A 26,609-nucleotide genomic window follows, 5' to 3' on the forward strand; every position below is an offset into this window, starting at 1 on the left:
GTCATGTTCACTTAGCAGTTCCTTACAGTGGAAAAATAACATGCAAATAATTACAACTCTCATTTTTCTAAATAATGCTATCAAAAGGTATATCCCACTGCTTTATATCTTAGCCTCCGTGACACCGCTTTATGGCAGAAATGGGTCTGCGTCAATGGCTTTTTGGTGGTTCCCCGGTAGCTGAATGATTTGATGTGCTTTGGTTTTCCTGACCTGCTTGCTCTTAGGTAGCAGTAACCTGGAATGATCTATTTGGTTCTTGATCCCAAAAGCACACAAAGTAACAAAGGAAATCTAGATTTGATAAGTTTCTTGGGTGACGCCATGTGCTGCACTCTGCAACGGAAGACTCAGAAAGTCGTGTGGCCTGTTTGGCGATAGTTCGCCTGGTGGCCCCAATTTAAAACATTGGTGGGAATGATGCTGCAGTTACCTCCAAATGGACTCCTTGACCATTCTGATTGCATCTGGGAAAGAGGAAGGACAAGAGCAGGCAGTGTTATTGGAGATTCGCAGAAGCTTGGGCACTTTTCCTTTTTCCCTAAACTGATATTCTGTGTCCATAGATGGCACCCTTTAATTCTAATCACTATTTAACTATTCTCCTTTGTAGATAAGCTTGAAGCAATTGACCTAACTCTCAGGTTTTTTAGGTATGATCCTTTTGGTGACCCCTTTGTTTTCTCTGCCTATCCAGGCACATTGTTTCGATCTCCCATGTTACTAACGAAGAGTATGCTGGACATGTAGGTTCACATACTTGAATTAATAAATTTTCTGCTAGGTGGTGACCTTGAGTTTAGCATTCATGCAGACAAAGTATATTTGTTACACCTGGATTCCTCTGCCCTGTGCTCAGAAAAATTACCTCATTATCCCTTCATTGGAGCACTAAAATAGTTACAAACTGGGAAACAAATGCAAAATCCTTCAAATGTTCTGCACGTATTTCATATTTCCATTTCTCCAGTATGTTCTTCACCTCAAATAATTATCAGATACATTCATTGCACAGATTTTTAAAAATTTTTATGCAAAGGGTAAAACAAAAAATCACATTGCATTTTTGGTAGAGATTGCTCTGAGAATCAATTAGATACTCTGATGAATTATAACTTATCTGATTTTTAATTCTCACCTTATGGTGTCCATTACAGCTGAACTTTCCTATATGAAATCACACCTTTAATTGAAAATTTTAATGTACCATGTTAAATGCTGTATAGTGAGCAGTAGTCACCTCACAGGTGACTCTGCTTTTCAGGACTATTACAGCCATGATGGTCTCTTCCAGGATTCAGAGAAAAATTTTTCAATTTTGCTCAACTGAATAGTCAAGAGATTTTTTCCCCAGCTTCTCAGCTTGGCAGGTTCTCCTTGTAAGAAAATGGCTCATCTTAGGTGTCCAAACTCACCCTTTATGTACTATAAATGTGTATTGCATGAACTGAAAATCTCTCCAAGCCCGTTCATGTGTTCTTTGCCATTTCTCCAGTCTCTTCCCACACCAGTTTACTCCATGGCCATCAGCGGGTTGGTGTTGGGAGTCTACAGTTCTCCCAGGGAGCTATCGCTGAGGCTGTGCTCTTTAGACCTATGCTCCAGCCTGTAACCCATGGTGTGGTTTTCGCTTCTAGCTTCTAGTTGCTTCTAGTCACGTAGCACAGTGTTGAGGGTTCTGCTCTGGAACAAGGCGGCCTAGGTCCAGTTGGTTTACCACTCTCCCGTTGACCTTTGCAAGTCCCTCCACCTCTCTGGGTTTTTTCATCACCTATAGGTCAGAAATGTTGTCCCCATGTTGTGGGGACTAAGTGGGTCATTCCAGACAGAGTATGGACAACCATTCTTCCCCTAAGTAAGCCCTCAGTGAAGGTGAGGTCCCTGTGACCACTGTTACAATTCAGTGGGTCACCTCTTGGCCCAGGGCACCGAGACACTGCTACCGGTTTCCTGGGAAACCCTTCTATAAACCACCCCCCGCCCCGTTCATGTCCACAGCCACCCCTCCACAGGCGCAAGGCCGGGATGGTTAAGGTCTCCGAAAAAGTCCCTCTAAATAGCACCCACTTCCCCACACAGCTTCCAAATAATTTGAGAAATAGAACAAAGTGCGACAGACCTGAGGCCCAAACATAGCTGGTACTGACTGGGAAGAAAGAGCCTGCCCTGAGGAAGCAGTAAGGTCTTTCTCCTGCAGGAAAGGTGCTCCTGAGGGAAAGAACCCACACAGCCCACTCTTCCCGAGTGGACCCATCCAACAACGTTTCCACCCCAGTCCCACGGAGGAGTGGGGCAGCGGGAAGTCTGAGTCCTTCTGTGATCAGCATGCCTGCCAGTGGGAGGGAGTGTCAGTTGGCAGAAGGGGAGCAATTCTCTACCTTGACCGTGACCTGCATGGTGGGAAAGCACCTCATGTTCTGCCATGAAGTACTTTACCCAGCTACAATATTGCCAGAGAGGCATGTGTTCAGCGCGGTGGGTGCTGACAATGGCACCATCCATATTTTATCTGGAGTGAACAGAAAGCTATAAGCATAGTGAGTCCATAGCTCCCACAAAAATCTATGCAGAAGCATGCAGGTCATTCAACTCCCATCCAAGAAGAGTGATTTTAGGGCATTTTGCACACACTTAATTGTTTTTAGTGAATTCCAAACATTCTTTTCAAACATCAATTCCTTTCGTGAAAACAGGTGGCTATTTAATACTGTTTTATTATTTTGCTGTTCTTGTCCCTTCAGGAATTTCATCCTCTGTCTCTTCACATGTCTTTTCTCTCTTTGAAGGGAAATATGTTTTCATTGTCTAAATGAAGGATACGCACATGGGTGGTGAGCTCCCTGCCATGAAACTATAGTACGGGCACATAATTTCAGGTGTGAGGTTTCCAGTAGAGAAGAATTGGCTGATGTTCTTCCAGTAGTAATCAGTTCCTCCCAGGTCAATACCAAGTCAATGCCCTTGAATAGTGGGCTGGCATTTGTACTCCTAGCCTGAATGCTGTTATCTTTTTTTCTCTTTTGAAGTGAAGCAGTGTTTGCAAAGATGATAGATCCCTCTGACCACCCCAGTGCAATTGATAATATGGATATTGATTTTTCGAGCCCTCCTTATTACTCCAGAAATGAGGAATCGATGTCTTCAGTGATTGCATGATAAGAAAAAACACACAGAAAACAAGAAATTTCTGTGAACAGAGGAGAAATCCTCCTGCGACACTTCAAAGCTGTAGTAGACTGTGCCTAATCTGTAGAGGCACAGTGGGAGGCAAGGCAAGTAAAGAACTATAGGTGAATTTCGTCATCAGCTACAAACCTAACTGTGCCATAGAAAAGCAAATTAAAAACTGAAGTTGTCTTCAGACGTGGTTGGATGAACAACTAACTGCAACTATTGATATTGCTTTAACCAACTTCTTAGCATATGGGCCCCGCCTCTTGATTATAAGTTCTTTGGCCATGTGACTCTTTGTTATTATCTTTGTGCAATGGAACTTCTGGAATTTAGCATATGTGTCTCATCCTATGATCTATCCTGCACATATATCTCAGCTGCTTGATAAGTGATGTTTGTATTCATATCCTGGGGAGATACTGGAAGGCTATGTCACCCCTTGGTATCATCCTATTATGGCAATGGCTAAAATGTAAGAATTATTATTATTTTCCCAGTTATGGGCAAAGTTTTAAAAAATATTTATTTATTTTTAGAGAGGGGGAAGGGAAGGAGAAAGTGGAGGAGAAACATCAATGTATGGTTGCCTTTCATGTGTCTCATACTGGGGACCTGGATTACAAACCAGGCAAGTGGACTGACTGGGAATTGAACTGGCAACCCTTTGCTTCACAGGCCCATGCTCAATCCACTGAGCTACACCAGCCAGAGTGTGGGCCAAGTTTTTATAAGCATTACTCATTTAATCACTATACGCTATGCTGTACTAGGCGTGAGAAATCTGATGTTTAGTTCTTGGACAAGCTACATGGCAAGTATACGATGTGCCATCATAAACCTCAGGAATTTTGCCCATATTTTTCCTTTCCCTAGAATGTTTTTCTCTAGATTTCCCTTTGGCTTACTTTCTCATTAATACTTGTTTTCTAATCTCAGTGAGACCTGCCTCACTACCCCTGTTTAAAACTTTAACTCTTTATTTCCCTACTCTATTTTGCTGTTGAGTTTTAATGGTCTCTGCTGTGTTTTCTGCTATTAATGTCATCTACATTTAAATTACTTTATTGCTTGTTGTTTTACTGCCAAAACTTAAATATAGTGGGGTTGTAGTTTTCCACTGATAAAAACTTACATGCTTTGGACATTTTCTAGGAAATATTAGCTACTTAACAAATAATTGTTGAATGAATGAATCTAACCCAACTGGACTGAGTCACTTCAACAGTGGTGGAGTTAAATCTGCTCAGCACATTGCTCAGAACACATTTTCTAATTAGTCAAACAATGAAATACTGTGAATGGTTCTATCCAAGAGGATTCTGTATTCCTTGTTTTTTATACTGAGTTATATATACATTTTTTTCACTGTGAATGTGTCTGTCAAGTTTTTGAAATGCAGAACTATCTGGAGAACAGCATTCAGATGAAATTCTTCAGAGAACAAAGAAAACCTCCAAGGCAGAGGAAGTTTGTGGATTTTGTACTGACTTCCCCACAGTTGAAATGAATGTGGAGAAAGCTTGGCTGCCTCTGACTTAACATATTTAAACTGCTTTGTATTCTGGCTCCCGATGTAAACTGGTAACAAGTTAATGATTTGTGTTTCAAACACTGTAGGAAGTTGATTCCCACAACAGCTGCGCAGGCTCATTGCCTTGGGGAAGTCATAAACTAAACCATGTTGGTAAATCGACATTACAAATGATTTCCAAGGCTCCAACTCCTTTCTGATAGTGTCTTTCTTTTTCCTTGTTTCTTTATGAGCTGTCTCTGTTACACACCCATTGAGAGAGTTAGTATGGTAGATCATGTCGGAAAAGCAAACTTGAAGTTTACCCCTTGAGCACAAGTTTAAATGACATTTTTTATACTTTTCACCTAATATGCGTGTGACAATATAGAATCTGAAATAGTTTTTCTTTTATCCAGTTAAAGCATTTTCTCATATAGTTGCCCATAGCTAGAATAAAAGCAATACGACATTAAGAAGTATTTCCAACATTTATTTTATTGAAATAAAATTTCCAAAAGATATGGATGCAGTGGAGACGTGTGCACAACTCCATCAGAGTGAAACAACAGAAATACATTATGATCTTCTATTGAGAATAATTCTACAGTGGATCTTCAACCCCAGAAAAACGTACTCTAATAGAAAGTTAGCAGTGAGTCACGACCATAAGGACTTAAAATATTTTCCAAAATAATAACATCACTACATATTTTCAGTTGTACTGGCCACAGTTTGAAAATGGAAACATTTGGTTAAAATTAGTAGTTGTTTTTAATCATTGATCTTTAAAACTGCATCTTTAAAACACTTCTTTTTACTAAAGTGGTATTTAATTTGCCTTGTGATTTATAAAACTGCTGATTAATTAAAAAGTCTTTGGGAATAATTGTTGGTTATTAACATCAAATATCCTAGGAATAAATTACTTCTATGTATAACAGCCCATAATAAAAAACTAATAGAATTAATGAAAAAGCCTGAGAAATACAGGCAGTTGGGCAATATAGATAATGCTTAAAAACCATCATTAAATGCTTGGTTAATTTTTATACTTAGTTTAATGTTATAATTTGATTAATTCACTCAGTAGTCTGGGAAAGTTTCTTTTAAGGGTAGCATAATACATACTGTGAGTTTTTAATGTATTTCACTTTGTGTTTATAATATAGGAACTGAAGTGACTTTTTTTCCCTTTCTTTGTTGACTTTTTTTTTCCTGTTAAACTCATGTATTTTCCAAGGTAAATTTTGGTTGTTAACTACTTAGGCTTTTAACAAAGGTTTTCAAGTAGATGATAACTAAATATATAGGGTATAATATTTCTAGTAATTAAAATATATGATTTATTACAAATCTGTAACAAAAACAACTGTATTATTGGAATAACCAAATGCTGGTAGGAAGCATCAATAATATCAATGATTGGCACACATCTTGGAAAATAATCACCTTTGGGTGTTCTTATGAGAGTCATTCTCGATTTTGATCTGCCCAGGGGACTAATAATCTATGTGAAATCAAATATGATTTGATTCAGGGATTCTCTGAATCCCATCTGTGGTTTAGGAATATCCTTAGGGGCCTGCTGGTGTAGGGGCCTGCTGAAGTAATTAGTATGCAAGAAAATTGTTAAAAATGGGATCAGATCACAGGGCAAATGGCCGCATTTGGTGCATGTTGGTGGAACAGACATTTCGGTTACCTCTCAGGGGTCAGTCTGGGGAGTCTGTGTGGTGAGGTTCAGGTAACTCTAGGGACAGCACTTTTGACTTACCTTCAAACAAAAGACTGAAAAATGGGGGGTTTGTTGTCGCCATAGAGCAAGGTAATTCGTGGGAAAGGACTGGGTGTGTGGTGGGGGATGGGGCAATGGACAGAGTGAGTGGGTTCATAGAAAACAAGGGTCTGAAGAGGCTCTCGTCTGGAGGCAGAGACCACAGGCAGTGCCTACAAACCGAACTGTACAAGTCCTTCGAATACTGGGCACTCCGTGTACAAATCTCAGATCCTACCAGATCTCCAAAGCAGTCCTATCAGTGTTGGATGCCACAGATAAGTTCAGACATGGAAGGGTCTCTGCCGTGGTCTGGCCGCAGCAGGGTCCAGGGGTCCCTCGAGGTGAGGATAGGTGTCGGCGCTGGGTAACAGGCAACTACACAGCTCAAAGGCGGGTGAAGCACTGTTCCGTTTATTGCAAGTACAAGCAGGTTTTTATATTTTCATTTTTTGGTAGTGATTAACATTTACAGGTGCATAGCATGACCAGTTAAGCAAAAAAAATCAATACAATGGTAACAAGGAAAAGTACGAAAGTTCCCATAATGTCAGTTATGTTAAACAAAAGTTATTTTGACCAATTTGAAATAGCTCTGTGTACACAATTTAAATGTCTTATTGTTTATTAATGTTCTCAGAGTTTGTCACAGGCAACAGGTACACTAGACCGAGCAGAGGTTAGGAAATTCATTATACGCCTTTGTAATGTCTAACTTAGCTATCTATCTTTCTGTCTAAAATATTTCTCTATGTACTATAAACTCTATTTTCCTAGTAACTGTTTTCTACATGTTTAATAGCTAACTAGCTTCTCCTATTTCTTTGCCTGTCTAATTCTAATAGATATATATCCCTATTCAAGGTAAAGGAGGGGCTGTTATTCCAACAACTTTAGACATTCAGGGGCTATTTCATTAGAGGGGATTTGTCTCGGGACTTACTTAAGGGGGCTGCCTTGGGTGTTCCAGGCCCCCTACTAGCTGATATCATCTTATTGTACAATTGCTTAATCAGGTCAGGGAAGGAGGGGTTATTCTGGGGAAAGGCCAAGGTGATATTGTTCTCAGCCTGACCTAGTTGCTGTTCAGCCCTGAGAATGGTCAGCATTTTTAGGAGATTCCAAATTATCAGAAAGGTAGAGGTTAGGACACCAAGAGACAGCAAGATTAAAGTCAACACCACGTATCCATTCATGCCACGTCCGCCCGGCCAGAACACGCTTCTGTGAAGCCGTCCTCCCCGTGCTCGGACTTCGTCAGACAGCACGGTTGGCGCTGGGACTGAACGTGGCAGATCTCGGGCAGACACATCTTCTCACTGACTGTTCTTGCCTGTAGCGGATTCTAGGATGGCGTGGCACTGTGCCCAGTAATGTGAGAATGAAACACTTAAGCTCCCCTTCCACCGTGTCAAGATACTTCACGCGTAACCATAGTTACTTCACGGCACAGTTTATCCAAGATTATCAATGTATGAATTCTACTGAATTTCATCAGTTCACTTACTCCCAAATGTGCCGTCCTGCCTGCATTACAAAATGTATGTTTTCCTGTCTATTTCACCTACACGGACCCGTTTTACTCCCTCTCCCTCTCTCTCTGACAGTACATTCGTTTTTGTCTTGCTTGAACTCTTCCTCTTCTGTGAAACTGGATCATCTCCAATGAGCTCTGACTCTGTCGATGTTAATGTATGTGTAATATGCCGTGCTACTTCCAATTTATGCCACTGAGTAGCTCGTGTGATCCCCGTATGAATTCTCCCTCCCCCCAAAGGGGAGGGACGTGTTTGAGGGGAGGGACATGTTTGATGGGAGGGACCGTGTGTGGCAAAGTTCTTATTCTCCACCAGGCATGCCGCACCGCCAGCATAAACCATGTTGAGCGTACATATTCAGCTTTTTATATTTTCTGCACCTCCATTTGGAACAAGAGATAAAATACTAAGATAGATGCTTTATAGTCTGATTTGCCTAGTTTCCTTGGATAGCTTAATATGCTCTATTCTTTTAAATAAAGAAAATACTAGGAGGCGCTGTTCTTGCCTCAGCTTTCTGACCCGCAGGCAATCCCGTAGACTGTTGGAGCTCAGTCCCTCGCCTGTGTAAGGAAGAAGTCAATCTCGCCGTCTGTGACTCTGTAACAGTAATTTATGCCTGATTAGATTAACAAAGGAGCTGTGTGATACTGGAGTATTCTACAGGGAATTCTCCTGGACCACCTGTTCATTCAAATGCATTCATCAAAAATCTCCTCTTTCCCATACGCCGTGCTAGGTACTGAGGTTAGGGCTGTGCCCCTTTTAAGGAAATGGGAGACTGCTTGTGGCCTGGCCACCACCTCCACCACCACGGTTTCAATGTGTGGTCCCTGCAGCAGCCTCAGGTTACCCGAGGACTTGCTAGAAATGCACATTCTCGGGGCCAACCTGGACTGACTGCATCAGGAGCCCTGGTAGTGGATTCCACTGCCCGCATTCTTAAGGAGACCCTTTTGCACAGCAGCTGGTGAGCCTCTGGTGTGGTCTAGGAAAACCCAGCTTTGCTGTTCGACAAACCTGTTTCTTACCAGTGACTCCACCTGAGCTTCTTGAACTTTTGAGTCCCATTTTCTCTCTTTTTTTTTTATGTGTGTAATAGGGATTAAAGGTCTTGTTTCCTTTCTTTTCCTTTTTTTTTCCCTTCTTTCTTTCTTTTCTGATAGGAACATTGGCTCTTTCCCAATGATGTGGCACGATTCCTGGCAAATAGTGAATACAAGTCTCGGTACAATTTCTTTATTAAAATATTTTATTTGTTTATTTTTAGAGAGGGGGGGAGGGAAGGAGAAAGAGAGGGAGAGAAACATCAATGTGTGGTTGCCTCTCATGCGTCCCCTACTGGGGACCTGGTCTGCAACCCAGACATGTGCCCTGACTGGGAACCGAACTGGCAACCCTTTGCTTCACAGGCCCCTGCTCAATCCACTGAACCACACCAGCCAGGGCTCAATTTCTTAATAAGGTTACACAGAAGAAACTGATATTATTTCCTGCAGTATATTCAGATGTCAAAAATTATTTTTCCATTTTTTATTTCAAAAAAAAGAAAATGAAGGCTATCATTATGAAAGCAGAACTTCATTTCAGAAATGAATCCAGTTTATGAGGAAAATTTTCTGACCCTATATGCATGCATCTAATTATTGTAAATAGGTTGATACCATTAATTCTACACTGTGCACTCGTAAAAATACCACAAAAGTCCACAGAGAAAGGTACTACCTCCCCTCTATAATTACCCCAAGTTGTGTTAAGTAAAATGTTATTGAAGTACATGTGTGCAAATAATAAGTGTGATGTTTATAAAATATCCCCAAACTGAATTTACTCATGTAATCCGCACCCCAATAACACACTGTAAAGGAGCACCCCAGCATCCTGGAGCTCCTCCCACTTATCACGTGCTCCCACCCCAAGATCAATTACTATTCTAAATTCTAAAGCCATAGACTATTGTCAGTTTTCCACCTGATATACATTGAATTATACAGCTAATACTTGTGTCTTGCTTCTCTTCACTCAATACAATGTTTGTGAGATTCATGCGCATTTTATTGTACGTAGCAAGAGCTATAATTGCAATTGTTCTATATTCCAGATTGTTGTTGGTGAATGATAAAAGGGTATGTGGGGAATTTAGTCCAGGAATCCTTGTACGTGAGAAAAAGATAGTGTCAGAACACCTGTGAGAGTCTGGGGCCAGATATATTTGAGTTTCGACTTTCAAACTTCACTCTGTGGAGACGTTCTCATTGGCACTCTGCCAGTTTGCTCAGTACTCTGAGCAAGCCACACAGGACAGCCTCTCTGCTACATCTTATGGGATCTATTCCTCTTAACAGCAGTCTCACACAAGGAAAGCAGTGGTGTGAGTCCCAGAGGTACGTGAGAGATGAGCTGAGACCTCACGAGTTACCAACCCACAAACCCACCTCGGTCCTGTAAATCAGTATCTTTCAGTGAGCACTTAGACTTGGATGTGGTCTCCTATTATTAGGAATAATCACATCCTGCCAATAATAGTAAAACACTGGTTCCCTTTTTATTTTAAAGATTTTATTTACTTATTTATTTTTTAGAGAGATGAGAAGGGAAGGAGAAAGAGTGGGAGAGAAACATCCATGTGTGGTTGACTCTCACCTGCCCCCTACTGGGGACCTGGCCCACAACCTAGGCATGTGCCCTGACTGGGAATTGAACTGGTGATCCTTTGGTTTGCAGCCCTCAATCAATCCACTGAGCTACACCAGCCAGGGCTCTTCCTTTATTTAACTTGTGCCCGAACACTTTAAAGTCCATTTTGATGTTTGGAACCAGGATAGGGGGACAGGAAAGAGAAGCCCTTTCCCAGAAAGTGGCTTCAGGACCCAGAATTTAAATGTACTCGTCTAACACCCACATAAGCACGAGTTCTCCCTCTCTTTGTCTTTCCATAGAGCTTTACAAATACTCATTACTGAAAAAGACATCCTGAGGCGAATTGTACAGAATGCTTGAACATACTTGCCTCCTGTAGAAACATCCAGAGATTCAAATTTTCGAAACAGCACTTTACTTTGTGGTATCTGCGAGGGAGATTTGTACCCTAGCAGAAGTTCCTTTATGGTAACATTAGTAGATAATGTTCTATCACAGTAATTTAGGTTTAATCAGACGCATTCATTTTAGTTCAGTTCCAAGTGGTTTTCATATGGATTTTTTCTGTTGTCATTTCAAATGTTAGCTAATGTTTCAGTTTTCCTTCAGTTCCCAGGACAGAAATGTACACAAATCAGCATTGTGGAAGAGAAGGATGTGTAACTCAATTTAGAATGTATAATCCATGCATATTCTAAATTATTTTTTAATGTACCATAAAAATAGCATTCTTTATTTAAGGTACCCAGTACCTGGAGGAAAAATACATTTTATACCTTATAATTAAATAGAGGAAATATCAGCAGTAAAAATTCTATTCAAGCACATTCGGTATGGTTTTAGTTATTTATAATTTTGCATTATGCATCCCTACGGATTTAGAAAGTAATGTTTCCACATTTGTGTTATTGCACCGTTGAAGAAAATCAAATTATAAATACATATCTTAATTTATTTACATATTTAATTCTCCAGAATAAACAACAAATCATATCTCTCAGATCAGGAAGAAATAAAAAACCCTAAGAAACAAAACTGAAAAGCAAATATATGAAAGAACTACATAATGCAGTGTGCGCTAACCGATCTAATGTAAATAATATATTCGGATCTAAACCCAATGTCAAGTGCATGTCATCGCATTTGACTCAACATACAGCTGCACTGGGAATCGAAAATGATTACATGTGAGAAGGTGAAATAGAACACTTTAACGAAGGCACTGCGATTAGATTACATTTTCTCAAAATGAGAATAAAGGTGAAACTAGTACAGTTTAGTTTTGTGGACATTCTGGATATTTTTTAATCACAGTGGCTAATCTATTATAACAAAGATATATATTTAATATATATAATTATATGTAATTAGAATTTTAGAACTTATTAATGCACATATATTCACAATTGTTTGTACATTGTACACTGTGGTTCACTGTTTATACCTAACTTAGAATGAGTATAAGAGTTTATATATGACCTGATTTCATTCTTAAATATAAATATTTATATTTATATTAAAAATTAAATATCAACATTTGATATGTTTCTTACACAATTTTTTTAGAAATGTCTAAGAAATAAAAGAACAGACAAATAAACTGATTACATCATGTCTCAACTGAAATGTCCAGAATACACTTTTTATTTATTTAGGTAAATATATCATATACATTTTAGCCTTTGAAATGTTTCTTTTAATTTATGAGTTTGAGGACTTCATTTCTAAATTCTTGCTCCTAATGTTCTAATAACTGACTTCTTCATTGCTCTGAATTAGGATCTATGATATGCTATTGTTCTTGTCTTAGTCTCAGATTAGTACCACAAGGAACATTTGGAAATGTCAGAAGGGGGCGGAGAGACTTTGCTGGGCTCTGTAAAGCTCACCGAAGCTCTATGCGCCTCCTTGTTCCAAGGGAGCTTTCCACTCTGACTCACTCTTGCCCAATAGTCATGGCCACGACTTTGACCCTGGAGTTCTTTGAACTATAGCAGTATCATTCATATTAGCAATAGCTAATGTCAAATGCATAGCAAGTTCCAGACATTTTAAGGATTACATGCTCTAGGTCACACAGTTAGTATGTGGTGAAATGAAGACTGAAACCCACCTTTCCCTCGGTCTCTCTCTTGTTTCAGAAAGATGGGAAGAAAGACCATGAATCATATTATCACTAATATCATGTTCTGCCACAAAAACTTCTATTTTACTCCTTATGAGTTTTTTATTACTAAAGTGAGAGACGTTACTGCTATAGCTAATGCAGAGAAGAATTTTTTTTTATCATGAACTCTACCCACATAATATCCTATAGGGTGTCCAGGTGAAGGTCAACGGATATCTCAAAGACAGAGCAAAACGGGAAAACAAGCATTTAAATGCTAGGTTTATTTGCAGCGTGAAAAGAGAGATGAGTAATCATGGAGTCAAACTGGAAGCTCAAATTGAATGGAAAAGTGTGTGCCTGGCTGTGGGCAGAGCAGTCTGACACAGACCAGAGTGAATGACACGGGACAGTGGACAGGATGGGAACTGGGTTTGTGTTTGGGGGAGCAGGGCAGGCTACGAGGCCGGGCTGGGAGGTAGTTCATGTGCGTGACAGCCGAGAAGGTGATTTCACAGTAATGGCATTGAAAAGCATTTTACCAAACTAGCATGCCAAATTCGCAAAAATGGAGAATTAGTTGATTCATTATAATTTTTCACATGTTAATGACACATTACACTCTATATTAGATGTAGAAGTGTATCTGATACGGACGTAAATGTAGTCTAAGTAGAACTGAGATGTGTGTGCTGTTGGAACACGGGTTGTCTTCGCTCCTGAACCTCTGACCCTGTGTTCCGTCTTGAGCTCTGCTACCATACCGTCCTAGGGGTCAGTGTTACAGGAAAGACCTCTAGGGGAAACGGCTTATATTATTTGTGTTTCTGTATTTCTCTTGTTTTCACATGATTAAATGGCATTGCTAGAGAATGCTAACTTGAAATATAAGAACAAACTGTAAAAACAAAGCGTTGTATTCAAGATTCAGGTCACTGAGAGCTGGAGTCATAGGGAAAGACGGGATCTGTCTACACTGCCCACCATGCGCCCTGCAGTACGGTGTGTTGGAAGTTACTGTCATTAGTTCTCTCCTCCCTGCAAAACCACCAATCAGAACAGGAAACGCCTACTGAGACCTTACTGGGCTACTTTTGGGGTGAAACGTTTTAAAAAGACTTGCCATTTAATCTTAAATCTAAATCTAGGAAGTGGATTGTATTGGGTTGGCCAAAAAGTTCATTTGTTTTTTGGTGTTTTTTTTTGATCTAGTAGCCCTTTGTTGTCTTTAACTTCTTTCAAAATGATTTTGTTAGATTTTACTGTGACAGCTGTCATATCAGCGTGCATTAAAAAATAAAAACATCAAAATTGGTAAATTTTTACGTAGCCATTTTAACACTGACTATAGAAGAAAATATACAACAGTTTTGGCATATTATACTTTATGATTTCAAGAAAGAGAAAAATGTAACTGAAACACATAAAGAGTTGTGTAGTGTGCAGAGAAGGTGCTGTGACTGATTGAATGTTCTAAAAATGGTGTGTGAAGTTTTGCGCGGGAGACTTCTCGCTGGATGACGTTCCATGGTTGGGGAGACCAGTTGAAGCTGACGGCATTCAAATCAAGATATTAATTGAGAACAATCAACTTCTTAGGCTGCAGGAGATAGCTAACATACTCAAACTTTCCAAATCAATAAAATTATTGGTGAAAATGAAAAATGTGTCTTTTATTTTACATAAAAACTCTAAAGGGACCTTTTGGCCAACCCAATATGATTAAAACCATTTAATAGATCAGTTTCAAGTCCAGATCTCAGACATAAGGGATTATGCTCATAAATGCAGCACAATGCTTCATCGCTTAAGAGAAAAAAATGAAGAAATTAATTAAAAATAACATAATGAAAAATGCAAGACATTTTGGCTCATAAGCCAGTACCTTAAAATATTATTGGTAGTTGGATATTTACATAGATAAAATGAATGCTTATAAATGAACTGATTTTTATTATACCATGAAGTATTGATGATTTTTTTTATATTTTTGATTATTTTAGAAAATTAAGTATTCCTTTTTAACCTGTCCTTTTATTAAATTTTCTTGACCATGACAACCAGTAGAAGATAAACCCACAATCCACAGGCATTTTACACAAAGAAGAGGGGGCAATCTTTACAACTTACAAGTCTTTACAAAAGAAAGAAATATGGAAGAACTAAGACCATTAAAACTAAATATTTTACATAAGCTATGAAACTTTTCATTTTGATGGATTCTCATTATGTTTCAGCATGCAAATTCCCTTTGTACTGTGCAAATAGCAGAAGTCTTAGAAATTTATGCATATAATGAATAGAACAACTACAATAACAGGTCACTCACCTGCGAAGTGACTAAAAGTTGTGGGTATTCTGCATGAAGATAAATTTTAAATTTCTGTCAATTCAAATGTCTCTGGTGTTTTGTTCTCCAATATAATGGGATTCGTTTTTGCAGTCCTTTTAAAGCCATACCAGTGTAGCTATAGCAACTCGAGAGGGGGATCACTTTGTTTCCAGAAGCACAAGGTAGCCCTGCAACTAGACAGAAACGTATTTCTTGAGATATGTTTTGCCTGCATCTGAAATGAGGAAACTTGTCTTCAGTCTCACAGGCACTCTCCTGAAATTAGAACATAACAATCGCATTCTAATAATGGAAAATTTGTCTCATTACCATAGTGCTGTGAACAGGTCTTCTGTATGTGGTGTCTCTTCTTCCGTTTTTTAATACTAAGGGAGCGTGCACCTGTAAATAAGGGAGTAGGTAGTCCCAGAACACAGGGCAGGTAAGGGCCGCATTCCAGGGGCTGAGAGCCTGCTCTCTCATCATCAGATGTCTTTGTTCAAATCTAAAACATATTTTTACAACCAACATTCCTGAACAAGTCACGCAAAACACAGGTTTTGTTTCTCAAAAACAGAAGCAAGAGAAAGCTGGATGGATTGTGGGATTTATAGACTGAGGAAGAAGAGAGCTAGAGAGATGGGCTAGGGAAGCCCCAGCTGCCGGCGCACGGCTTCCTGTCTGCTTCTGGCCGCAGCCTCTTGGCTTCCTACAATCCGAGACCAGGGTCCGCAGACGTGGAGAGAAGGGAATAAAGCCGGTATCACTGGTGTATTCTTTGTCTTTCCTCCAAATCTGAGGTCAAATTAGTTACTGCAGCTTACAGCTAATTATCAAGCGTGAGATGGGACTACAGGAGACTTTTGAATTAGCTGTTGACAACCAAATACAAACTTTAGTTTATTGTTCTCCACTTCAAGGTTTCGTATGTATAACTCAAGTGAGTGCCTGTGAGCATATTGGCCTCTGGTAGGCGCATGGGCTTTTTGCTTGACAACGTACACCTCTTGAAAACTCTCCAGTCAACATCGCCTCACAACTTAAAACTTCCAGTTTTCCTCATTCTATAGGGATTATAGAATTCTATAGAATTCTATAGTACACCTCATTCTATAGAATTATATTCTATATAATTGAGCCTTTATATTTAACATACTAGTGCTAATTATCAATATGATTATAATATGCAGAAGATTTTGGAAAATCATAAAGTTAAAGCAGGAAATATAAAAACACAGATTTGAACTGAAGCCATTTCTCTGCTAATCTTTGTTTATTTTTATTACAGACATTTGGCTTAATATCCCTTCTTACTATAAAGCCAATTACATCCTTCTCAAAATTTTGAAAATATAAAAATACAGGGTAGAGAATATTATCTATAAACCTGCCATCATATTTATGTAATAATTGATGTTAGTTTATTACTTTAATATAATAATTCTAAAACATGTATAATCTGTTAACCAATTTCATTCCTTAGTTGAAATTGGTAGCTTGTCATATTAATAATACCTCTTGAAAGTCCTACAAAGCATAACGTACTTATATTTTAGAGTAATTTATGACTGCTTTTAATTCTGTATATTATAACACTTAAGGTGCCAATTCTCACTTGTACTATTTCAGATTGTGTGCCGCATAACCTCACACTAATGTTTTAAAGAACTTTATATTTTTAGAGAAGTTTTAGACTCAGAGCAGACTGCAAAACGATGCAGAGGCCCCCGTACCTGCCTCAGCCCCGATACTTGCATAGCCTCTCTCATGACCAACGACACTTCACAGAGAGCTGCATTTGTTACAGTTCACGAACCTACAGTCTTAACACCAAATTGTCACCCAAAGTCCATAGCTGACATGAAGTCTCATTATTGGTAGGGTACACTCTGTGGATTCAGACAATTGAATAATGGCATGTAGGCATCATTATGGTACTGCGCAGACCATTTCCGCTGCCCCCAAAACCCTCCGCATTCTGCCTCTCCACCCCTGACAACCACTGACCTTTCTACTGTCTCCATGGCTGTGCCTTCCCCAGGATGTCGTATAATTGGAATCACACAGCACGTAGTCTTTTCAGGTGGCCTTCTTTCACGGAGTAATGCACACTTGTTCCTTCCGTATGTTTTTATGGCTTGAGAGCTCATCGTTTTTGAACTCTTAAATAATATGTCATTCGTTGTCTGGAGGTGCCAAAGTTTATTTAATCATTCACCTATTGAAAGGTGTCTTGATTGCTCCCAAGTTTGGTTAATTGTGATTAAAGCTGCTATAAACATTTGTGTGCAGGTTTTTGTGTCGACATCATTTGTGGGTTTGTTTTTGTTTTTTTTTATCACCTTTGGGTAGATACTGAGAAGTGAACTTGCTGGATCCTATGGTACAGTTTGTTTAGTTCTGTAAGAATCTGCCAAACTATTGTCTTTCCAATGATCAGGATTGTTTTGTTTCCCCCCCCACACTGTATGAGCGTTCTGTGACTCCACACGCTCGCCAGCATCTGGGGCTAATATTCTGGATTTTGGTCCTTCTAATAACAGTGTAGTGGAATTTCACTTTTGTATTAATTGACATTTCCCTGATGACATGGAAATGAAAATGGACATGGACATGGAATTGAAAATGATGTAGATCATTTTCTCATATGCTTATTTGACATCTACATATTCTTTGGTGAGATGTCTGTTCAGGTCTTTGGTCCCCCTTTTAACCAGAAGTTTTTTGTTTTTTTATTGAGTTTTAAGTATAGTCTGTGTATTTTGGATAACCATTATTTAGTAGATAGATATTTTGCAAATATTTTCTCCCAGTCTATGGCTTGTCTTCTCATTCTCTTGTTGTTTCTTCCACAGAGCAGAAGTTATTAATTTTAATGAAGTACAGATCATCTCTTATTTCTTTCATTGATTGTGACTTTGGTATTTTATATAAAATATCATCATTATATGCGAGGTCATTTAAATTTCCTCCTTGGTATCTTCTAGGAATTTTTTCAGTTTTCTATTTTACACTTAGGTCTGTGATTCAGTTTGAGTTCATTTTTGTGAAGGGTATTAAGTGTGTTTAGTTTTTCTTTTTTTTCAGGTGATGTTCCATTGTCCTAGTCCAATTTGTCAAAGAGACTTTCTTTGCTCCATTTTATGCCTTTGCTCCTTTGGCCAAGATCAGTGCACTTTATTTATGGAGGTCTTTGTTTGGACTCTCTATTCTGTTTTATTGGCCTATCCGTCTATTGTTTTGCCAATACCACACTGTCTTGATTATGTAGCTTTATGGAAACCCTTGACATCGGGTAACATCAGGCCACTAACTCTGTTCTTCTGCTTCAGTAACATGGTGGCAATTCTGAGCCATTTACCTCTCTTCCAAACTTTACAATCTGTTTGTCAATATCTGCAAAATAACTCTCTGGGAGTTTTATTGGGATTGCATTGGATCTATAGATCAAGTCCGGAGGAACTGACATTGCAGTCATTTTTATGACAAGTTCAACAGGACAGTTTTCTTCTTCCCATTCGATTCCACTCACCTGTCACCCCACTCAAAATCTTTGCTTGAGAAAGAATTAATTTGACACCAATGTCCTCACCTCTTAGCCCACATGACAGCAGAGAGTGCCTGTCTTCATTGGCTAGCAGACAATTGTTTCAGAACATTTTTAAAAATGCATTTTTAGGGTTTTTCTATGATACTCAGTGTTTTCTGCTTGTGTCCATTCTCTCACCAGCAGCAATTCAAATTCCTGTCTCTCAATCTAAATATGCATATTTGTCATTGAAAAGAGACTCCACGATTTAATTAGCTAATGTTATCATTAACATTCATTTTAGAAAAAAAATATTATGAAAATAGTTGGAGGTGGCTAGTAGAATAAACTGTAATGATAAAGAATAAATGCATATGTATAAATAAAATTTATATGAAAAAATAAAATTCTGACTGCTTTGTTGTTAATAGAATCATAAGGTTAAAACCTATGCATAAACCTCTTCAGCATCTTATAAGATTTACTTTCAAAAGGTAATTTTAATGCTACATGTACATATATGTAGCATTATACATATGCATATGCATATACATGAACATATACATATATATATGTTCATGCTTTATACCATTACAGGGTACTATATATTATCAGAGTTCGTTATTGCAACACAGACATGAACCTGAGACTCAGCTTCACTATAGAGATTTGCTTTTGATGCATTTGTAGCAAATCAGCCACAGTGAAATTCTCCATCGATCTAAGGAACGGCTGGGTTTTTGCAGCTCAGAGAGATGCGGTGAGATGCTCTCCTTCACAGGCAGGAGGCTCAGTTCATGTCCACCCCACCCGCTCCCCGCTCCCCGCTCCAATAAGTAGTCAGAACCTCCTGTTTCCAGTATCCTTATCTGAGACGTGCTCACTACTGTCTGTGAATGGGGGATCTGTGGGATCTTGCTTTTCTCCTGCCTGAGCCTTGCTTTCAGTATTTACTGGTACTTTATGCCCAAGGCTTTACTTATTTATCCACAAAAGACAAAATTAAGCAGATGTGGGGGCTTATGCAACTAACACCAAAATCATGCTGGTAACTAATGCAAATAAATCAACCAGGGAAGGGATTTTGAACTTTAGACTTCCTGAGTAATTTTGCTGCTGAAAGAAATTTGCTCTTGGCTTTCAGAAACTAAAGAATATAGTTACAGATAGCAATTTAATTCCCCATCTGAGTGCCTGTTATATGTAAAACCCTATGCAAGTTTTATGGAGGATTCACAAGTTGAGTCTGTATTTAATATATGGTCATTACTTAAAGCTAATAACAAAAGGGTTTTCTAGGTTTTCTTTGTTTCCTGCACTGCACTTGTATGCAATATCCCATTTAATCTAATTCTCATGATATCTTGTGTCAGACTTTTTCATTATTCACACTTGAAGATAAAAAGGAGGCTGAAAAGGTTTGAACCAACTGGCAGAGATCTCAGTTTGTTTGATAAAAGTGTTCAGTAAAGTATACATAGACATTGTACTTTTAACTATGATACGGGTCTGTTACGTTCAAGGTCTTGAACAATTGGATAAGAGAGACAAGAGTGAAGAGAACACACTAAAATACACATACCACAATTCCATAAAATGAGAAAAGAAAATACATTGAAAGCCCTGATATGGGGTGATTAATTTGGCACAAAGTAGGAAAGGCTGAGGAGAACTCTGAAGAAGTAAACAATATTTAGTTCTTGACCTTGAGATCTGACTAGAATTTCAGCGTCTAAAAAGTGATGATGATGATGAAGTGAAAGTGATGAAGTGTTAATGATGTTGGTTGTGGACAGAGAGAGGGGAGGAAAAATTCAAAGGTTTTACAATCTGTGATAATAACATGAACAAAGATTTAGGGAAATAAAATTACACATGGTGTTTCCCAGGAGAGATAAGAAGCCTGTGTGGATACGTAGAGGAAGGCGGGCCATACATGTATCTCATTACATGGTTTTTGGATGTTCTGAAGGCCAAGTTGAAGCACAAGAAACAAATTTGTGACTTTTTTTTTTTTTTTGCAACTCAGTGTGTGTATCTCAATGATCACGGCACACATTATTAAACAAAATATGTGACAAGGGTCTAACTCTTCGGAAACTCTTTTTGCTCTATTTTAGAGAATTCCCTGCTGTACAAAATAACCTCCTACAGAGACAAGCGAAAAAATTTATTGAGGTGTAGGTAAAGTATCTACAATGAGTGAGACATTCCTAATGCTGCAGAAATTAGAAACCTTGACAATTATGTATGCTGTTCTCAGTGAATATATAATCTTCTATTTTGAAGTTTAACACCAAAATTCTAAAGTGGAAAGTTTTATTTCTTCTCATAGATATAACTTCCTCCACTTTTGTCTTTTTCTTCTTAGCTTAAATGATGGCCCTGTGTTTATGACTGAAAAATAATGCCTATCTTTTTTAACCACATTTATATATTGAACACATTATGGCTCTTTATTTCGTATCTGCACTTTGTTCTAATGAAGTTCTTGCCTAATGGTAGAATATAGATTAATTCTAAACAACTGATATTGATTCAAAGTCATTTGAAGCTAAAGTTTGATACATATTTATACACATCTCGCTTTTCATGTCCTAAATCATGGCCTGAATTGGTTAATCATTTAACTGTCTTTAGAGTTATCTTTATCATTTATTTTATAATCATTTTATTGGTTTATTTTGTACCTGCTGAAAGAGAATAAAAGTTGTGTTTTCTAAAATAATGAAGAAATTATTTATGGAACATTATTTGCTACATGTGAAAATATTCAATTTCAATTTAATAAGCTGGGTTAAAAATTTGCATTAGTATGTTTTAGGATTTAAGTTGTGTTTCTTATCAATAAAATTTAAGGTATATGTGCATAAATAATCTACTAGAAGTCTCTGTTGGTATTGTATTAACTATATTTTTCTTTTGATAACTGAAAAATAAGTAGAATAAAACACCAGGAATTTATATATCATTTACTTAGGAGCTTTTAAATACTCATATAACATACTAATCTTAGACCCATCATTACATTTGAACTACTGCATTTATGGTGGTGGTAATTTTTGTTATTAAAAAAAAGACTCACTTGAAATATGTGTCAATATGTTGGTGTATTAGGTATTCTTCCTATTCCGTAGATGATCATTTTCCAGATCGTATTTTTCTTAAGAAAACATATTATGAATCATTTAGTAAAATGAAAATGCAAGACAAGGGAAAGCTGATAAAGGAAAACAAGCAGACCTGGATTTAGAAATGCGCTGGATATGGCCAGGAAGTGTAACCGGAAATCATGCTCAAAGACTGGTCCCCGCCTGGCTTTCACGCACACGCCGCACTCCCTTACATAATATCTATCCTGCAGTTGTGCGGCGTCCCTTGTGGTTCCCTGCAGGGTTGACAGCCAAATCTGCAGTCGCCTGGCCCTGCCCTCGGAGCACTCATGCGCCCTTCCATCCTACCGGGAGACCCCGCCTCCCTGCCCTGAGTCCAATCTGGTGCCCTCCTGCATGCCCTGCCACGTCTGCACCCTGTGCCCAGCACACCCCCTCTTCCTTACACCCAGGCTGCCCTGTGGGCGAGTTTGCTTAAAAGAAATTAAACAAAATGCTGCCTGAAATAACGTGTCGGTTTTAATGCAGTTATCGTGAGACCAACAATATTAGGTGTCCAGATGAACACCTTGGAGACACAGGGCAAAAGCCCAAACAGTGGTTAGACTTCTGAGTGTGTTTTATTTATTTATTTTTAAACTTTATTCTTGTTCGAGTACAGGGTCTGAATTTTCCCCCCACCACCCCTGCTCCACCTCAGCCAACCCCTCCTCCCTACCCTGATTCCACGCCCCCTTGCTTTTGTCCCCGTGTCCTTTACCGTTGCTCCTGAAACCCTTCCCCCTTTTCCCCTCATTATCCCCGCCCACCTCCCTGAATGTGTTTTCCATTCGACCCTGTAGGGGACTGGACTAGGAACTAGGGCTGTTAGAATGTTTCTTCTTCTTTTTTTTTTAAAGATATTATAAGGTAACTATTCCTGAGCTGCTACTTGATTTTACTTAAATCACCTGTCTGAGCAGAGCACCAGGATAGGCCCAGTTTGATGGACTAGTTTTTTATGGTTCAATTGAGCATGGAACAATCTGAATGATCACTGAAGAGACAAAATCCTGAACCATCCATGCCTTGGCTCCTTCAGTTCGGTTCTCTAGTTACCTACTGCCAAAAGTGGAGGGAAAAAAGGGATAGATTTGCTCAACCTTTCTGAACAACATTTTAAATATATCGCCACTCTAAAACAGTACACGAAGATATCTGTAATGACCAGATAAAAACCAAATGCAGCAACTGTCAAGCTTACATTAGCCTTGAAAATGTTTGGGATGGCATTTCTTTTCCTTCTCATCTCGTGTTTGTCACAGATCTGTGGTCAGAAGGGACTTTTTAGTTCACATTTTTGTGTTAAGCATTTCTCATGTGGTGTACTCTAGCTCTCTACCCTTCACTGGAGAGTTTTTCTTTTAATTGTAACTCTTTCTGTATAATCTGTGTTGATGTTATTTCCATTCTTATTGTACAAGACACACTCTCTCCAGGAGATAAATTTTGCTAAATGCAGCTCAGCTTTCCTTATTTGAACTAGACCATGAGGACTAACTTATTTTCCTTTCCTTCATTACTTAAGCCAGATCGAGGAGATAATATTCGCCTATGGGAGGTCTCAATTGTCTATGTAGTAATGTGATAACTCAAGTTTTCCGTGAATCAGAGAGAATTAAACATTAAATACCATGTTTCATGGTTGGCTGTGGTTTATATGCATTGCCACAGAGACTTAACAATCATGTATACCCTTCCAAATTTAAAATAATTTCATTGCTTTATTTTATTAGTAGAATACTATGAGATTAATTTTAGAGCATGGGAAAATTATAGCTTAAGAAAAAAATTGAAGTGAAAAAGCAATTGATATCCCACCCCACATCCAGTTCTAACCCAGTAGTTCCAGTTTAATGAATTTGCCTCTAGTGTTTAATTTCTGTGTGAATGTATATACATACACAAACATATACACACATTTTTACATTAGTGATTATTCTCCCACTTCTTTCTTAACTGACAGGAAAATGTTACCTTAAAATATGAAATCCTATAATTTATTTAACCAGTTTTCTGTTGTTGAACTTACAAGTTATCTTCAATTTCCAATATTGTCAACTATGCTTTGACAATGGACATTTTTGTCATTAAATTTTGAACAATTTCATCAATATTTCTTAAAATTGACTGTTTTTAGAACTGAAACTGCTCCATATAAAAGGAACCTTTTTTCCAACACAATCAGCTACAGGCTCCATTTCTTATTTCGTTTATTATGTCTTATAAGGCTGACATTAAGGAAACAACTCCTTAGGGCTTACTGAAAAACACTGAGTAATACAAGAAGACATTGCCATGTACCAGGTCAGTTCTACCAGTTAGTACATATATATTTGAAAATATTAAGATGACCCTATGTCCTAGGCATTCACACAACATCGGATAAGTAAACAAACTGTGGGGAAAAAAATATATATATATGTATACATTTAAGTTTTTTTTTAATTTACTCTTTGGCAATAGCCATAAAATACTAATATAAATGTCACTTCTTTATGTGCTTATTAAGACAGACAGCTGTGGCACCTAGCTCATAGCAGTGTGTTGTCACAGGACGTGTTCTGTGCGTATCTTCTGCTCTAAAAACCCGTGAACCAGGTTTTGCTCCTTAATGGAGAGCAGCTCAGTACGGCCCGGCCTCTGCATTTCCCTGCGGCACTTGAATCAGTCAGCGGTTCTTTCCCGGGTCCTAGCATGCTGTGCCTAAGAAAATGCTGGGCAATGCTGCCTTTTAATATCTGTTAACAAGGCTACGCGCAGTTCAATAAATAATAAACACAAGTGACAAGCATGAGATCATTTTCCCCTTCTGAAATTAGTAGCAAGAGTGGTAGCAACTACTTAAGTAGCAACTACTTAAGCAACAGTCGTATTTGTTGATTAAATAGAGGCAGGCCGACCATATTAAAACATACTAAAATTATGAACTGAAGTGTGTGCTAGAGCTTGCAGTCAGCTGTCGCCTTCGTTGCTCGAAGCTGCGATGGCCAGAAGGCCTAATTAACTCCTGGTAGCTGTGCCCCATCAGCGGGATTTTGTTAAGGGAGAGAAACCCCCGAAACACTGGAGCCAAGATTCATTAGCTTTTAAAATGCCAGTCAGACCCCATTTCCATTGAGTAAGGGCATATTTATGATAAACACTACAACTGTTTACCTTATGTTCGTATTAATTAGCCTAATGCTTTTTATATCAATATTGTTTAGACCTTCTATTTCTTAGGTAGGGAAATGGCCATAAAGGCTCACTGATTCTTTATTGCCTTTAAGTGTCCTCTCTTACGATGAAAGGGCCCGTCTCCTCAGCTGCCCTTGGCAACTGCCTTTATTAAACAGACATTGACAGGGAGCTTAACCACTTGAAAGATACTCAAGTAAATTATAGCCTTTAAACCCTATTGATCTATATACCTATGTATCTTCTTAAAAATGATTCCAATACATTTCCCACAGCCCAGTCCTATTCATCCTGTTTCTCCTTAATATAGCCATTTTTTTCCATTAATGTATTTTCATGGAGAAAGTTGCCCTCTGTAATAAACTCCACTACCGGACGGAGTCGATGCATAATCGTCAACAGTTCAATTCGTTGGCAGGGCAGCCTCCATTTTCACAGCGAGGAGAGTTTTCCACTCACTCATCGATACCTTAGGTTAATGCCTGGAGAGAATAGAAGGGGGCGATGCAAACGGGAGAAGTGGACCCGTGCTTCCTCCAGGGAGCAGACGGAGCTGCGGAGAACCTTCCTGCAAAGGCATTGCTTTTCAGTTTCTTCAGGTTACTGCAGCCCAAACAATCACGCCTTCACGTGGAAGGTCGGGGTTGGTGGCCCTTTACAAGGCTTGTTGTTAGGCCCTTTAACATCCCAAATTACCAGCAACTGGGCTTTTGATATATATCCTTATGTCTTCTATCAACGTGTCTCAGAACGTCCTGGGCGTCGTCTATGTTTATGGCTGTCATTTCCAATTCTGGTGCCTCAGTGGTGAAAGCATCCTCATCTTTTCATCTTTTCCCTAAAAAAGGAAATATATTCTCTGAGTTACTTTTTTACTTTCAAGATACTTTATCTCCTACAAACTTCAAAATTCTTTACTAGTTCTGTAATATTGAAAACTACACTTAACAAATCCTTTCAATATTACATGTGCAGTTCAAGATCATGTTTGTTCTTTGTGAGTCTCTGGAATTTTCTGTGCACGTGAGTTCCTGAACTTCTTAGGTAGCCTGCTAGCTTTGCTTAGGTATGGAGAGACTTGACTGATGTGCTCTTTTTTAAGGCACATTTTCTCTTTTTTAAATATGGTAATTGGCCATAAAAAAATCTACTCAATGTCCAACAGATTTAATCAAGAGCTTCCCTCATTTTCTTGTTTTTCCCTAAGATATTTGCCTTCTTCATGCATATCCATTTCACAAACCCAACACTTACTTGATAAACACCTGCCTTTGCTTCTATTTCCATATGAACACACAGCAGATATTTAGGGACCCAAAACATTCATGAACTGGAACCTACTACACTCTGCCAGTAACGGTTTATTTCCAGCTGGGGTTCACGCTGTATTTAGTGTAGGATTCCATGTACCCACAGGTTTGTGAGAGACAATGTTTTTAGCCAGACCATCACCCCACTCCCAATTCAAACCCTCAAATCTTATTTTCACGAGTTCACTGAGAAATGAGTGTTGTTGAGGAGAAAGAGCGACACATACAGACAGGCGAAGGGACGTTCTGCAGGGGACTCGGTGACGGTCCCTCAGCTCAACCACCAACTCCTTTTCACATTACTCAGGAAAGAGGGAACTACGCATAAAATGGAACAAAAATCCATAGAAAGGTCCATTT

Source organism: Sturnira hondurensis, unplaced genomic scaffold (assembly GCF_014824575.4).
Source record: "Sturnira hondurensis isolate 20B ecotype Veracruz unplaced genomic scaffold, ASM1482457v3 Scaffold0008640, whole genome shotgun sequence".
In the NCBI taxonomy this organism is placed as follows: domain Eukaryota; kingdom Metazoa; phylum Chordata; class Mammalia; order Chiroptera; family Phyllostomidae; genus Sturnira; species Sturnira hondurensis.